The sequence below is a fragment of the Tympanuchus pallidicinctus genome, unplaced genomic scaffold (genome assembly GCF_026119805.1).
Source record: "Tympanuchus pallidicinctus isolate F22 unplaced genomic scaffold, pur_lepc_1.0 scaffold15, whole genome shotgun sequence".
Classification (NCBI taxonomy): domain Eukaryota; kingdom Metazoa; phylum Chordata; class Aves; order Galliformes; family Phasianidae; genus Tympanuchus; species Tympanuchus pallidicinctus.
Window position 1 is genome coordinate 8,512,501 of NW_026294669.1, and position 13,947 is coordinate 8,526,447.

The window sequence follows — 13,947 nt, forward strand, 5'->3', positions numbered from 1 at the left end:
AAAGGAAAAGAGAGGAAAAGAAAAGAAAGGAAAAGAGAGGAAAAGAAAAGAGAGGAAAAGAAAAGAGAGGAAAAGAGAGGAAAAGAGAGGAAAAGAGAGGAAAAGAGAAGAAAAGAAAAGAAAAGAAAAGAAAAGAAAAGAAAAGAAAAGAAAAGAAAAGAAAAGAAAAGAAAAGAAAAGAAAAGAAAAGAAAAGAAAAGAAAAGAAAAGAAAAGAAAAGAAAAGAAAAGAAAAGAAAGGAAAAGAAAGGAAAAGAAAGGAAAAGAAAGGAAAAGAAAGGAAAAGAAAGGAAAGGAAAAGAAAAGAAAAGAAAAGAAAAGAAAAGAAAAGAAAAGAAAAGAAAAGAAAAGAAAAGAAAAGAAAAGAAAAGAAAAGAAAAGAAAAGAAAAGAAAAGAAAAGAAAAGAAAAGAAAAAAAGAAAAGAAAAGAAAAGAAAAGAAAAGAAAAGAAAAGAAAAGAAAAGAAAAGAAAAGAAAAGAAAAGAAAAGAAAAGAAAAGAAAAGAAAAGAAAAGAAAAGAAAAGAAAAGAAAAGAAAAGAAAAGAAAAGAAAAGAAAAGAAAAGAAAAGAAAAGAAAAAGGAACCAGGGCGAAGGAAATAAGGACAGAGGAGAGCAGAGAGGCGCTCACTGCGAAGCCCCTTCCTCAGCCCCCCTCCCCCCGGCCGCCGCCCCCCTACCTCGCAGCACCCGGAGCGACCCCGCAGAGCGGCTCCCCGGGAGGATCTCCGGAGCCGGGCTGAGCACACGGAGGAGCGCAACGGATCCCGTGCCGGGGGCGCAGTCCCGGCGCCTTCCTGCCGCCCTGGCGCTCGGCTTTAAGTTACGGCGGACGTCTCCGAGCGCCGCTTTTCCCCTCTTTGGGTCGGGCACCGCCGTCCCTTCGCCGAGCGCGTTACGAGCTGGGGCTGAAAAGTTTGCCGAGCGGCTTCGGCTCGCGTCTTCCGCTCACCCTTCCCCGGCGACGGCCTCGCACCCGCGGCCGTTTTTCACCGCGTTTTCCGCGTCCTCCCTCTCTCTCCCTCCCCGGCTCTCGGCTCCCGCGTCCGCTCGAAGGGGAAGGAAGGCAGCGGGGATACTTTCGCAAAGGGCCAACGCCTGCCGCCTCCCGGCCCCCGCCCTCCCCGCCGCGCTCCGGGACGGGGCCCTGCGGGCGGGGGCACCTCGAGGCTGGGAGCGGTCCCGGGCTCCTCTCCCACCGTAGAGACGCACGCGGGACCGCGACCCACGGGCTGCGCGGGGCTCCCTGCCACCGGCGTGGGAAGTTTGCCCGAGTCGTGCAGTCATCGGAAGATGCTCCCCTCCGCCTCCGCGCCCCAGGCGCTGCCTTAGGGGCTCCGTGTCCCTGGGGTGGGAGATGACCCATCTTTAATTTATTTATTTTTTTACCCTTTCGGGCCTGAGTGTGAGCATTTATCCCTTTTCAACGCCCAGAGGAGAGACTAGCCCCTCGTCCCCGCTATCCCCTCTGCCAACCCCCTCTGCCGGGCGCTGGCACCCGGGGGGGCGGCCCGGCCCGGGCCCGGGCACCGAGGAAGTTGAAGTCGGGAAGAGAGGAAGGCGGGGGGGAGAGCGATCCTTTGTGTTTGTGTCCTCCTTTGTTCCGGAATTAACTTGACCGGTGGGGCTGAGAGGCAGCGGCACCATTTCGATGTGAGGGCGCGAGGGAGAGGGGGGATCTTTTGATCCTCATCGAGGGAATCGCGGCGGGAGGGGCTGCGGGAGGGGCTGCACCGCTGTCTCTCCGCGGAGGCTCCCAGCGAAATTTCGTTGCAGGCGCAATTTTTGCCTCGCACGGGAACTTTCGGCGCTAATTGGCCGCGCCGCTCCCCGAGCAGGTCCCGCTCCTCTCCGCTCGGCCGTTCCCAGGGAGAGAAAACAGCGCGCGTGGGGCTAAAAGGCAGCGAGACAAAATAATCAGCGTTAAAAGTACGCCTTGCTTTGAGGGGAGGGGGGGGAGGAGGGGTGCAGTGAGAGGGGCAGAGAGGAGAGCGAAATAAGTCTATCGCCTGGAGAAATGATGCGATGTTACTGCTGCCCAGTGGCAGTAACCGGAATTGGGTCATTTTCGGGACAAACGCCGGCAAAATTCGAGTCACGTCCACTTTTGATATAAGGATGTGTCCTCTTTAAAAATTGTTATGCAAAAGACTCCCGGACGTGATCTTCTGGCGATAAAAAGCAGCGAGCCAAATAGTGCAGCCCGAGTCAATAATGGATGAACAGATTAAGAAACCTTTCTCCCAGGCAATTATTTCAGCAATTGAAAAGCTTGCTCTCTCTCCAAAATTTGAAAATAATAATAACAATAAGAGCAAAAGTAAATAAAGCCGAGCACGAGTACGATGGGCTGTTTGCCCCTCACTCAGGTTTATTTCCATTCGAGGAGGTACTGAGATCAGCGGCAGCCCGAAATCACGGCGGTTCATTACGATCTGCGCATCGTGACACTAAATAGGCATAGCGGGGGGAGCACGGCCTGCCTGCATTTGTTTCTCCTTAAAGCTCCGGGTACATTCAGTCTCCTGCTCTGTAATCCCAACAAAAGGTGTTGGAAAATATACCGAGGGGGGGATCGGTGGGGGAGGGAATAGATGATGGCATCGGGGATCCGAAGGGGAAATCCCAGGGCCGGGGCGCGTAGGCAGCGGCTCCGCGGGGCTGCTGGTTTCTGATGGCTGCATAGGGCGGAGCGGAGAGGGGGAAGCAGAATTCCGAGCTCACGGTACGGCCCCGAGCCCCTGAGAGAGCTGCTCCAGGGCCGTGGCTTCCCCTCCTCCCCCCCCACCCCGCCGCCCCGGCAGGAAGGCAGGGGGTTCCTGCAGCCATCCTGTTCGGCCTTGAATTTGGCCAGTGGTGGCAACCGCTCGCGGTTCAGTTCTGTCACCAAGGCAGAGAGCAGATCAAAAGGGAAGGAAATTGACTTTCTGGAGACAGCTGGAGGAAGGCAGGCTTTGTCCTCTTCAGGAGAGGTGCCACCATGTCTGAAGCAAAGAACAAGACTTTGGAGCCATTGGGCTGCATGGGAAAATGGAAATTCTAGAATCATAGAATATCTCAAGTTGGAAAGGGCCCATAAAGATCATGGTTCGGGAACAATGGCTCCTTACGGTGCAGAAAGAGAAGAGGTATGGCAGGAGCCAGCCGTAGCTGAGCTGCTCAGCCCGGAGTCCTTTCCAGGACATGCCACAGTACAATGGAACCCTCGCTGGCATGGCACTTCACCTGCACACCCAGCCCTGCAGCCAAATCCCACATCCCTCTCCAGACAGCAGCCTTACATTCCTGAGTTAGACAAATGATGAAAAAGTTCCAGTTACTGTCTAATGAAAGGCCTCCATCTCCCTTCCCCCAGAGGTTTCCGATGCACATATAATTAGCTCTCAATATTTCATGAATATGGGGTTTTACTAATTCCTTTTCACTCTGGAGATTTTGCATTCACTCTGTCATTTTGCAGAAAGCTGTGGCTGTGGGAAGGGTGGTTTGGGGTGGGCTCTTCTATGTGGATGCCCAACATTGGCTGCCCCAGGCCTCAGCCCAGACAGGTGGGGAGACAGATCCCAAGTGAGGGTCCACAGCTTATTGTTATTATTATTAGCCAAAAATTAAATGTGCAGTGGGATCTCAGCTCTTTGGGGCAGATATTTCTTTGGATGTACACTGTTTTAGGAGCAGGTCTTTCCTTCTGGGTTACAGCACATTTGGGAGGGAGACTGGTACTTTTCTGAGCTAGGAGGTGGAAGTGGAGCAGATATCATTAAGAAATGCCCCACTCAACCTTGGCATCTGTTGCAATTTTTGACAATAACAGATCCCAATCAGTACTTAGTAATACACATAAGGGTAGCTGTAGGCTTTGTGTAACAAAGGGCAAAGCTGCCCCTGCATCATCTTTGGGTTTGGTTCATGCATCTCACTGCAAAGCAGCTCTGCAAAAGTTTCCATGTTCACAGTCAGCATGGAAAGAAATGGGAGACCCATCTCCCTTCCCAATGTCTGGAAGCTCATAACTTGGGTACTGTGGGTGCTCCCAGGGTATGCCCCAGAGCCTGCCCCAGAACCATCCTTTCCTTTTCCATTCCTATGCTACAGCTGCCCTGGTTGTATGGTGACAGCCATCCTTCCTCTGCTGGTGCCTTAGGACTGTGCCTTTTTCTCTTATCCTGCTCCATACAAACGCCTGTGCCCCTGTGCCATGATGGAACAATAGCTCTGTTTTCTGCAAACTTAGGTCCTTCTGTTCAAACAGATGCAGACTAGTGCACTTTTCACCACATTGCTTCTGAGCTCAGCACTGGTATTTGTAATGCAGTGAAGGAGTCACTGTAAAGGAACCCCCCAACCAGAAGCAGCTCGTTAAAAACCCCATTATCCTCATAATTTACTATTAGTTTCACTGCCTGCCTTATGATTCGTAAGAAGGACAACAAATCCTGTGACAGATGATGCTCAGAAGCACTGAGACTGGTGAGCAAAGGGTTTTATTTGCCACACATTTTAGCTGGATGCTACAGAGGCTTTGCAGTTTGCAGTACGCATTGTTGCTGCACGTGGTCCATTGAAGCACAGCTTTGTTCCCAGGCACTAAACTCTGTGAGTCACTGGTTGCTGCACCTTGCTTATTTCTGACAACAACTTTACACTTCTCCGGGCCTTTTCCACCCTTTCCTACCTCCTGTTGTTCACTGAAAGCCACGAGGAGCTGGTGAAAGGGAGAGGTGTGACTGAGGGGGTGCAGGATCGGGGCTTGAAGGTGTTTTGCAGTGGGATTTCAGTCTGATTTTGCATCAGGATCAGCTATTCACTTCCCTGTCTGTGCCTTGGGTGTGCCACATCAGGACCATGTTGTGTTCGGGTGCAGTTAACAGCACAGATAGCAAAACCACCAGAGGTGGTACATTTTAGGGTGGTACACCCAGACTGCATGGCTTTCCAGGATCCTACAGGCAGCACAGAGCCATAGGATTGTTTGAGTTGGAAGGGACCTTTAGAGGCCATCTGGTCCAACTTCCGTGCAATGAACAGGGACACCTGAAGCCGGATCAGGGCGCTCGGAACTCAGCATCTCAGCGGCAGCACCCGGCCCCCTCCCGGCCTTCCTCACGCCGCTGCACTCCAAATGCCGCGTTCCAAATGCCGTGTCCCAAATGCTGGCTTCCAGAGCCATCTCGTGGCTCTCGCCCGTCAGCACAGCAGAGCTGCTGCACGCCGCTGGTGCCTTCCAGCCGCTTCACAACCTGCTTGCACATCACCCCCCCCCCCCTCCCCCCCCTTCATTTTCACACCTCCACGTGGGTTTTTAGCCTTTTGGGACTCTTCTCTAGCAAAGCCCGCCGGTGGGTGAAAGAAGTTCCTTTTGGGAATGGGTGGTGTGGAGGACATGGCAGAGATGGGACCCAGAGATGGGAATCCGTACAACTGCTGTACAGTGCTGAAGCGGAGTGATCCCTGCCTGCTGGGAAGAGGACACTGCTGGATGTTTAAAACCTTTATATTCCTACTGTGTTAGTCTTTGTCTGATGGGTGGCCCCTCTTCCCCTGCAGGGCAGGGGCAGCAGCTATGGCTATGCTGCTTGATCCCACACACTGCTTGTCACCATTTAGCTGGAGATTCCCTTTCCATTTCATAAATTAAGTCTCAGAGACATGGGGTGATATTTTAATGTGTATCCCATAGCCCCACAGATTCTTGCTGGGCCCAAGCCATGTACGCAATCTATACTTTCCCACTGGTGTATAATTTTCTTGGCACTTTCCTTGCAACAGGTGGGCTGTGATATAGAGCAGCACAATGTGACCACTTCACTCTTGCCTAAGAAGAAAGATTTACTGCAGAAGACATATTATTTGCAGTTTTATGGAGATTTCTTATCTAAAGCCATCTAACACCCTATGGCAGGGGTCCACAACTTTGAGAAAGCCTCAGAACATCCAAACAAATGTTTCCAAACAGGAAAGGAGCCAAGTTACCATGTCTGCACTCAAAACTGGGATGCTGAGATGGGAAATGTAGCTGAGATCACATGGAGCTATAACTCCATTTTGCCTGTCTGGGGTCCAAAGAACCTTACGTAAAGCAGCCAGCCCTGGAGGGAGACAATATCTCAGATGAAAAATGACTTCCCAGGTGCCATGGACAATGTGCTGGCTGGGCAGGCTCAGGCAGCTCACTGTGCTTTGTCCTCAGGCCAATCATCAATGTTTCCATCCAAGGGGTGCTCAATCTCATAACAGAGGAGGTTCGGGTTGGATGTTAGGAAACATTTCTTCACAGAGGCAGTGGCACAGGCTGCCCAGGGAGGTGGTGGAGTCATGATCCCTGGAGGTTCAAGGACCCTGGAGATGTAGCACTGAGGGACATGGTCAGTGGGCATGGTGAGGGTGGGTTGGTGATCAGATCAGATGATCCTAGAAATCTCTTCCAACCTTAATGATTCTATGATTCTATGATGAGCAGCTATGGATCTGATCTCAGGGGTGGGTGATGAGGACTCAAGGCATTACAAAGAAGGGATGAGTGGCCTGCAGGAACATGGCTGAGCAATTCCCTGTCTTGATGCTCAGAGCAGTTTTCCTTCACACTCTGCATTGTGTTGCAGTTGAGTTCAAGGTTCAACTCTGTACTACGACACAATGAGCACGTCCTGAGTTACAACCACTAAGCAGCAAGGAAACACTAGTAAATCTTAATGTGGAGGCTGATAAAGTGTAAAATACAACATAAAATAAGATGCATGGGTTGGTATGGAGCCTGCAAGCCTCTGATCTGTTCCCATGGGGGCAAATTCTGGCTGAGTACTCCTGATGGAGCTCACAGCAGGCCAGCTGCCATCAGAGGGCCTATAGCCACCCTCATGGCTCTTATCTCCATAATTCCTTGTTATTAATAACTTTTATAGTTTATATGTGGGACTGAATGGTGTGTGCTTTTTCAGCAGGGACGAACCACTCAATCACATAAAGCCTCACCTAAGAGATGCTGCTAGATGAATCATTTAGGTTGATTGAGGGCTGTGTAAGTGATATATTAAAGATGTGCCGAGCAACATTCCTTGATGGGGAAAATTATGTGTTTTCTGGCCGATTCATAAGCTGAGGAATTCATCTGTGGGTTGTTAAGGAGATTATTGTCTGGTATGTGTGTGTATGCATGGGAATGACAATGCTAGTCAGGCCAGCTTACTAGATAGGCAAAATAATCTGGTTTTGCTAAAATGAAACTGTCATCCCAGGGTGATGCCAAGTACAATTTTGGCTCATCACATCTAACTGATCCTTTCTGTAACTCTTATACCAAAGAGACATTTGGTGCATGGACATCAGAAATGGGAACAAGGTGGGACAGGGCTTGCAGAGCTCGCTGTGACAGTGACTTCTATCTATGGTACATATTTTTAAAGTTATTTTGTTGTTGTTGTTGTTGTTGTTGTTGTTTTTTTCTTTTTGCTGGAAATTATGTGTCCTCTCCACTGCATCATATGTATGCATATATATATGCACAAATGCACATAGTGTCTCCGTTCAGAGGAGTGTTGCCCTGCCCACTACTCCTTTCTGCACAGATTGAGTATGAACTCCTTTTTGATTTCCATTCAGTTCTCCAGGTCACATTTAGAAACGTTTCCATTTCCACAAATCTGTATCTCAGAGAGCACTTTTCTCCCCAGAGAGAAGAGAGCTAATAATTAATGCCATTAACCATGAGTCTCCCTGCTTAAGAGAGATTCTGCAGAGCCTGCACATGGGGAGCTTATGATCATGTCAGTCAGCTGACAGAGCAAACCAGAGGCCATTCAGCCCATTGACTAAGTGGCTCAGAACCCATGGCACTCAGCTATGTCAGCTTTCTCACTGTGTTCTTTATGAGATTATTGTGGCCATTACGCATCTCCCATTCACACCACCCATTACGGCTTTGAGAGATGTTTAAACTGAACTTCAAAGACAGCTTGGAGTTACCTAACACTGCCAAGAGGACTCCAACAGCTGGTAGCGTGGGCAAGGCTTAATCTTTGGGTGAGTCTGTGCTTGGGCAGGGCTGGGATGGTTTGGTGCTCCTACATGAGATTGGATATTAGGAAAAAAAAATCAGAAAGAGCGGTGAGGCATTGGAATGGGCTGCCCAGGGAGGTGGAGGAGTCACTGTCTCAGGAGGTGTTCAAGAAAAGGGTAGAAACGGCACTGAGGGACGTGGCTTAATGAGCATGGTGGTGATGGGTTGATGGATGGACTAGATGATCTTCATGATCGTTTCCGACCTCAAGGATTCTATCATTCAATGATCAGGACAACTGAGCCTGATACAGGTGTTGCTGTGGCCACTAAGATAAACTTTTCTGGCTTTCAATACGGAAAGGATAAAGGGAGCTGAATTTCCAATGTTAGATCTGCAAGGCTGCCACGATGTGCCAACAGAGGGCTCTGGACAAGCCCTAGTGAAAGGTGTTTATTTGTGGTGACAGAAATATAAATATACAGATTACAGGCTTTGGTTCTGACAGGCCATGGCTATCTGCACAGCCTCCTGAATGATACTTGATGTGTTTCCACCACCACAGTGCTGATGCTGCGATTGATGAGGGATGCTCTCCCCTTTCTCCCCAACAGAACACAACCCAAAGGACAATCCACTTCAATTAAAAGTACCGAAACACCCAGAGTTCACTCACATAAGGAAATGAGCTAACTACTCCTAGTTAGTTTCCAAATAGCTTCCTCCGACCTACAGTGCCTAAAGCCCTTAGTTAACACTTCCCAGCTCTTTCTTAGGCGTGCACATTCCTCAAGAAAGCACAATAAACCCAGCTCTTAACAAGGCTCACAAACCCACTGTGCAGCTGGGCGAGACATTTGGTGAGTTGGACAGTAAAGACAGGAATGCTTTGAAGAGCAAACTCATGGGGCTGAGCTCAGCTCACTCTGGAGTATCCCAGTGAGCAGCTGGGCCAGTGGAGGAGCTCAGCCTTTACGAGCTGGCAGCCTTGTGATGCCCAGTCCTGGCCCCAGTGATTTATCCCTGCAGCCCGGGATGCTCTCACTCCTATGTTCTGCAGGGCTCTGTTCTGCATTAACTCGTCAGCAGGTTGCAAAGCCACTGCTCCTGCACAGAAACTTTCCTAGAGAGAGCAGCCTGCAGGTTGTCATCCCCATTGTATGGCTGTGGGAGGCACGAAGTCACCTCCTGCTCCTCCTGGCCATGCTCTCCTTCTCCAAGCAAAGGTAGTTACCCTGTGATTAAACTCCTGATTGGTGCCTTTTGCCTTTTTTTTTGACAAGACACAATATGATGTCACACAAAGAAGGATTGAAGCGATCTCATCTCAGCACAGTGCAGGTGGCAGTAAGACACTGAGTTTCCACCTGCATTCACACATTGCCATACTTCCACCTGTGGCATTTAGGGGTGCTGATTCTTCTTCATACTTGCAGTTATACCATCTCACCCAGGAGGGGTGAGCTTGGGTTTTCCAGCAGATGCTTCTTATTCTGACCAATATCTTCGAGAAAAAAATATGTTTTTCTCTGAACTGCTACCCAAAAAAGGAGCCTTACACTGCCACCCCACTACAGACAATGGATTATTTCCCTGAGTTGATCAGTGAGATCTAGAAACACCCATGCTGTGCAGCATCTCTGGGTACCAGAATGTCAGATTTCCTATTTTTAGGGAGAAGGAAAGGAAAAGGAAAAAGGAAAAAGAAAAAGGAAAAGAAAACCTCTAAAACCTTTCTAAACCTTTTTCTCTACGCAGGAGCGCTCTCGTCCCCGGGCAGGCGCCCACCACCAGGTGGGGATGGTGCCGTGCGCTCGGCTCCGCCAGCCCGAAGTCGAGGGTTTCCTCGCCTCGCTTGGCTCTGCTCGCTCTCCCTACAGCGTCACTACGCGAATGAGGTGGAAATATTGGAGCAAGTGCGAGGCACCGAAGCTGAATGCTGTCCCTTTGGCAGCTCCCGAGGCTGAGGTGTGCAAAGCAAGGGGTTGTCATAGATATGCCGCCTTCCTTTGTGCCGGAGCGAGGTGTCACCGAATGTGATGGATTTTAAGCAATTAAAGGATACTTTTCCTACTGAGACTCATCTGGGCTGGGAAACTCAGTGCTCTGTGCTCCTCCTGCTCACTTGTACGTGGCTTCCAAAGAGGCAGATGCCACAGTGAGAGCGATTCCTGCATAGAGTCAGGCAGCAGATGACATGCTTGAAGAGCAGGACAGGCTTTGCCTTTCAGGGTACTGTGCAGCTGCAGGTGACACAGAAACATTTCCCTCTGCTGCTTCAGAGCAGGATACCATCCACAGATACCGGGAATGGGGGGTCCCAAAAAGCAGGTATTGGCAAACAGTTGGGGTGCTGCAGAGATGTCAGCGTCAGCCTGCCTCAGAAAAAGAAGTGGGAACTTGATGAGAGTCTTCAACTATGTAAGAGGGTATTATAATGAGGGCAGCAGTCAATTGCTCTCCATAGCTACTAAGAGTAGGACAAAAAAGGAAGTAGCTTAATGTGTAACAGGAGAGCTGAGCATGAGGCATTTGAGAAGGAAAAAAAAACTCCTGTCCTTCCTAACTGTGAAGGTGATTAAGCATTAGGACAGGTTGTCCAGGGAGGGCTTGGAGCTTATGTTCTTCGAGTTTTAATAGCATATTGCACAAATGTCAGTCAGAAATCATCTTAAGGAAAACGACCAATGCTTTTTGCTCTTTTTAAGGCAGCCTTGCACCAGGTCTCGACTTCACATTTCAAAGAGCAAGTTTGGGGTTTTATATTTAAGACACGATAGAAGAGTTGCTTTCAAGCAACATGGAAGGAATTAGCTCTACCTGCTATTTGTTTGTAAACAGCTGAGGAGATGAAGGTGTTCTGCAGCTGCTTCATTGCTGGAGCTGGCTGTGCCCAGGTGAGACATTATGTCAAGCAGCTTGTTCTTCATCACTTTATTCTTCTTCTCTCTGGAGCAGTATGAAACATGAACATCATGGCTAGGACTCACGTTCCTGGCAAGAGTCAGGATTTCTTTGCCATACTGCTGTAAATCTATCTCTGGCCATTTATACACATTAGAAAATATAATATATTTTTTTTCAACCGAGAGCTCTGGATTTAACGTTATGTTATCACAGCTTAAGTTTGATTACTTACATCCTTTTTTTTAAATGATATAAAATGGTAACTCTGAAGACTGCTTCAAGATGGCCATTTGCAAATGAGCTCAAGGTATCACCAATATCTTAAAGCAGCTATCAAGGTTCAGCCATTTATATGTATCTTAGGAACTTAACATTTCCTGTTGTAATGGAAATGCTGAGTCACGGCCTGAAGCAGTGATTGAGCACCTGGTAGGAAGGCAAGGCCAACACAGGGGAGCTCAGGTGTATGCAATATACTGGGTGACTGGAAAGCAAGGACCTAGGATCCACCCCTTCCCAGACTTCATTTAAGGGTTGGCAGTGGAGGTGAGGGTATTTTGTTGGGGATTTCTCCATATCTGAGGTCTTCTGAAGGTAAGTAGTTACTTTCTTTCTTTTATTTTTATGACTACTGTTGTGTTTGAGCAAATTCTTACTTGTTGCAGCCTGGGACCTTGCTGCTCTGCTTTTGTTGTGCTTTCCGTTGTGTTACACTTATCTTTTTAGCTTATACAAAATGCTCAAGAAGCCTAAAATGAAGTTCAACAATCCTATTAGTTTCATTTCAATTTTTGCCAACAGAGCAGTGTGAATTAGTGGTGAAGACCACATAATGCACCTGTGGATTTGGAAATGCCATAGATTTTCCAGACAAACAAGCTGCAGGGCAGATGTCAGGCTCTTGTGCTAGACCACATCTTAGGAGCTTATTGAGACTTAATGGTACTTCCCAACCTTAACAATTCTATTAAATTTATCTGGTCCAAGCCATCCCCACCACGCCTGTGGTGTCCCTCAGCGTTACATCGCCTTGGTTCTTAACACTGCATTTCTAGCATTAGTGGGAGTAGAATAACATGGAAGGAGGGCGAAGTGAGCTGATCCCAATGAGGAAAGTGCTGTAGAGCAGCTCAGAGGAGCCCTTACCCAGAGGTAGCCCAGTCAGGTTCCCTCACACGCAGAAAAGGGAACTTCCCTTGGGAAAAGAAGCTGCTTTCTGATATTGTTGTTCTTCTTTTTCTTTTTTTTCTCCTGACAAAGAAGTCAAGATATTGGCAAAGGTCCTGTCAATGACTTCTGCTTATCTCAGCTGTGTTTCCTCCCCATGCTGAGCTGGAGTGGCTCAGGACGACAAAGGATCTCCTTCGTTAGAACTTTCAGCGGCTACTCAGAGAGACAGCTAGCAGTGCAGTCAAAATGGAAACTGAACTTCTTTGTGCTCTAGATCCCAGCCTTTTCTGTAGCTCCACTAGGAAAGCTTTTTCCACTGTAACTTATTGAGCATTCCCTAAGGAATGAGCAGGATGAGCTCCCCAGTCCTGAGCTCCAGGTGCCTGGTTTGTCCTGTTCCCGTGGTGCCCTTAATCATTGGATCACTGAACAGCTTGGGCTGGAAAGGACTGTAAAGTTCACCCAGTTCCAAACCTCTGCCATATGCTTGCCCCCCACCAGCTCAGGCTGCCCAGGGCTCCATCCAGCCTGGCCTTGAGCACCTCATGGGATGGGGCACCCACAACTTCTCTGATGGCCCCATGTGGCTGCCCTCTAATTCTGCAATCTCTACCCAGTGTAGAAACCCCATTTAACATTAGAAGCCCTATAGGGCTTGTTTTGTTGTTGTTGAAGATTGCACGATGAGTTGTACCACAGCTGTGGCTGGGTTTCTCAGGGCCTGCCTGCAACGAATGGTGTGTCTTCATCCATCAGCCTCTTTACGCTGATTGTGCCCTTTGCTCCTAGCTAAAATGTATTTCAAGGAGGTTTTCTATTCTAATGTTATTTTAAAGCAAGAAGGGTCTTGGCAGGGCAGGCAGTATAAAAATATAATAGCGTATTAATGAAGAGTGGGAGGGAAGGTCACTCGCCTGTTATTTGTAGCACAATCCCTGATAAGAGGTCATTAGTCATTCAAAGCCACTGAATGGCTTTAATTAAAATTGGAGCTTCAAGAGCTGGGTTGAGTCTGCTGAACAGACTTTCAGGGCAAAAAGACAGAGTGAGGGAAGGAAAGAGAGCAGGAGTTGACCAAAATGACAATGAGCTTAATTAAAGGCAGAAGGAGCTCCAGGAAACTCTCATTTCCATGCTCCCAGGTTGTTTTCTCTTTTTTCCTGGTGCTCTGCAGTTGCATGAGAATGGCAAATTCCTCCCTGGGTCCTGCCTGGTGGCATTGCTTCCCCCTGCACTGCACCAGTGTGGGGACAAGGAAGAAAGCACCAAAGCAAAAGGGCAGCTGGTACCAAAAGGGGAAAAACAAGCCTCTGAAGAACTTTAATGTGCCTTAAAACAGGAGGAAATCAGCTTGCCTTAGGAAGAAGGCAGTTTTGCCCTTCCCAAGGGTAATTTTGGGACTTACCCTTCGCAGCTTCTCTCTCTTGATTACATCCCCAGTATGTCCATGTGTGCAGGGATGCCAAGAAGCATTGATATATGTGCTCTGAACAGCTGCAAAGCAGACACAGCCACTCCACACCGTGAAAATAAAGCAGGGCTTTTGTCCCCTGCCATTTGCTATATGCAACATATCATAATTAAGTAACATGAGCTTGCTGCCAGCCTAGGACACTGCTGCTGGATTGTGATGTATTTACATCCTTGGACTTGGATATATTTCTATCAGTTGTTTTTATTTTAATGTTTCTTCAACCAGTTGTTTTGAAGACTGTGAATGACTGACCTTGGAAAAACTGATGGGCTGAGCTGTGGCTGCACAGTGTGACACCTGCTGTTAGCAGCCATCTGTCTGCCCTTCCCATGTTGGGTCATGTCAGAGCTCCGTGTATGCCAAGAGCAGACAGAAGCCCCCATCTCCTGCCCCATTATCTGTG

At 48.5% G+C, this 13,947-nt stretch overlaps 2 long non-coding RNA genes across 2 annotated transcripts in view; both read right to left on the reverse strand.

Annotated features, from left to right (window-relative positions):
* The window catches only part of LOC128077131 (uncharacterized), a 3,344-nt gene extending 2,264 nt beyond the window's left edge, over positions 1 to 1,080 (reverse strand). The window contains exon 1 of the long non-coding RNA XR_008204848.1: positions 678 to 1,080. This is a non-coding gene — a long non-coding RNA (uncharacterized LOC128077131). The remainder of the gene's footprint in view (positions 1 to 677) is intronic.
* Positions 1,081 to 9,329: 8,249 nt separating this feature from the next.
* LOC128077130 (uncharacterized) lies at positions 9,330 to 11,230 on the reverse strand. Its single transcript, XR_008204847.1, has 3 exons — positions 11,133 to 11,230; positions 10,814 to 10,940; positions 9,330 to 10,368 (listed from the first exon to the last, which is right to left on the reverse strand). It is a non-coding gene; the product is annotated as an uncharacterized LOC128077130 (long non-coding RNA).
* Between the last annotated feature and the right edge of the window lie 2,717 nt (positions 11,231 to 13,947).